The sequence below is a fragment of the Salvelinus fontinalis genome, chromosome 31 (genome assembly GCF_029448725.1).
Source record: "Salvelinus fontinalis isolate EN_2023a chromosome 31, ASM2944872v1, whole genome shotgun sequence".
Classification (NCBI taxonomy): Eukaryota; Metazoa; Chordata; class Actinopteri; order Salmoniformes; family Salmonidae; genus Salvelinus; species Salvelinus fontinalis.
The window spans coordinates 43,995,592-43,998,597 of record NC_074695.1 but is presented as its reverse complement, the minus strand read 5'-3'; positions in this window follow the sequence as shown (position 1 = coordinate 43,998,597).

The window sequence follows — 3,006 nt, the reverse complement described above, 5'->3', positions numbered from 1 at the left end:
TTTACATTGTTTGCAAACTGATATGTGACACATATTAATGCCAAAATAACATGCAAAACAGGCCCCACCTGTCCTGCCCCACCTGTCCTGAATGATGGGTCGCCACGGCTCCCTATACTTCTAGCATCACACTACCTTTGCAAAAGATTGAGCCCTTTTGCCCGGATCAATGACTTCTCTGCGGCACAGTGGGACCTGAATATCTACCCTGCTGGCTTGTCATCTTGTTAGTCAGAAGGTGATATTTAACAGTCGCTGGCCCAGTGTTCCAGTTAGCTGGGGAGATGTGGAGGGTTAACACCTTTAGTTGGCTCTCCCTATTTGATTTCCAAAAAACAATTATTTATTCCATATTTGCTGTTTTCATTTTGCTCCACTTTTTGGTTTGCTTCCTGTCTAAGTTTGATGTGAGTTTTAATTTTGTTCGCAACTCTTGGGCAAATTTAGTGGGCGCTCATGGTGGGTATCTTTTAGGTTCCAGTTGTTGTTGCTAGGCAACTTTCAGTGCACACCCACATGAGTGTTTTTCAGAACCCCTCCTAGAACCCCACCTGTTTCGTTTTGGTTTTCAACGACTCTTTGTTAGTTCCCCCTTCAGTTTGAGCGACAATTTCTTGTTTCTTGCTGGGGAATGTAACACATGTGACATAAACTGGATCATTCACTTACATGCCTGTTCATAAATCCTATATGTTATCCATATGGAGCATAACACAGCATTATTAATGTTTGCGGTAAAATGTTACAGAAAGGGACTCCAATCTGTTCTGCCGATGGACCACAGTTAGTATGAAAGTTTCTCTAATTGACCCCAAAGCCCAACAGAAGAACAGGTCAGCAGCACCAATACACCCCAGAGCCCACCTCAATGCCTAGAGGATGGGGGATACATATAAGATCTCATTAGGGCTTTTAGGGCCTTTCAGTGAGTGTCCACTCTGGAGCTTATCATGCACTCACCACCAGAGAAGTCCATCCACCCATGCTCATGATAGTATCAATAGGCATGTAGTGGCTAACCTTCCTGATAGCCACTCTAGCACAGGTGCGATTGCAAATGTTCATAAACGTGTGCAGCACAAACCGCTTTAAAAACCTAGATCTTTGGTTGGGTCTTTTACCCATTTATTAGGAGCAAAATACAGCAATTGTTCCATACTAGTTACCGTAGCGCATATCATAGTTCCAAAGGTGTTTTAAAAAATATTATGAAACAAAATGATCGTCACATATATAGGTGCAGTGAAATGTGTCAGCCATAGTATTATGGTACCCCTGGAGCATATTAGGATTAAGTGCATTGCTCAAGGGCGCATCGACAAATGTTTCACCTTGGTAACCTTTCGCTTACTGGTCCAACGCTCTAACCGCCCTAAAAAAAAAGGTATATTGTCACATGCTCTTATGTAAGCATTTATAAAGACTTCAGAACTGGCAGTGGACATGCTAAGTGAACTGTGCATCTTTACTATCTGGTTAACTGTGTGCCTATTAACGTGTCCAGTGACCCATGACCCAACATAGTGTGCCCTCTAGTGTACAAATTAAGTGGAACATTCAAACACAGACAAACTATAGACAACACATCAACCAAATAAGTAAGCCCAAATCTCTCCTACAAGGCATACACTTTTGAGGGTTAAAATGAATTTACAAATAATGCAAAATGCAATGAATTTAATACAAACAAGTGTACAATATTAAACGACAAACAGTCTTTCTCAACCCAATTCAAGATATCTAGTCAAGTCTTCCATAAACTCTCTGACAAATGAATTTGCACATTACATCATGAATCACTGGAGTAAGGATAGAATAGGGTGTGTTTATGGACTTTTACCATATACTGAAACTGTATTTGTACAATAAAGCGTGAAAGCTAGTAAGGATGTGAACGGTAGTACCTTGTTAACAACCAAGTTATTGCTGCCATCTAGTGCTGAGAAGATGTGACAGCAACAGAGGCTAAAGCCATCACAGATCTCTAGGCAACACATTATCACAACGCAAGGTGAACATGGCATAGAAGTCATGAGATGTTGATGAATGTGAACACCATTACATCAAGAACATACTACTAGAGCATCTCTGATTCATATAACTTTCAAACCACTGGGGATGATGAAACTATTTATACTGAGATTCTGAGTCAATACGGAGGGAACTATTTGATGACAGTCTATATACAGAGAACTGCCCAAATGGAATTCCAGGAAGACATTGAATAAAGCAATCCGAACAATGACAGTGACACACCCAAGAGACTATTTGGATTTTCAAATACAGCCCAGTAAATTAGTTCATAATAGAAAGCATGAGTCATACTCAGATTTGGAGATCTGACATGATCAAGTTTTAGAATGTGACCAGGGGGTGTCAGTGAAAGGCTTTGTCATGCGGGTAAGAATGGCCCCCAAATTGGACACATGTTCAATCCCAAATGTAGCCTATGCCATACTCAATCAGAGTATACAGTTGGGATTGGAATAAAATTGGGATTAGAATTCAGAATACTAATTTGATAGTTCCATCCTGAAGTGGCAGAACTCCATCCATCTGGTCAGCCTATATGTAACCCCTGGGTGTACAGATGAAGACAAGGAAGTTATCAGGTTTCAGGGCATTCCATTTCATTTCCAGCCCAGTAATATAGAATAAATTAGGATTATAATCTGCAATTGAAAAAAAAAACTGTCTACTCAGTGGAAAAATGACAAGGCCTACCAAACTCATATAGTCCTATGTTTTAGGAGCATAAACAAACCTGCTTTCGTGGTCAAGTGGGAATAATAATAAACTACTGGAAACATGTATTTTATAATCAATGGGGTAGCCTAATATAGTGCGCGTTCAAACATCCAAAAATAGAAAGAGAGTGACTCCAGTTGCCCCGTGTTAAGGATCTTGGGTCACAATCTGTTCTTTCTTTGAAGAGGGCGCCGTTTTCTCTGCAGAATTTCGCCATGCTGACGTTCTGTGGAGTCATGTGATAAAGCGCTGGTCCTT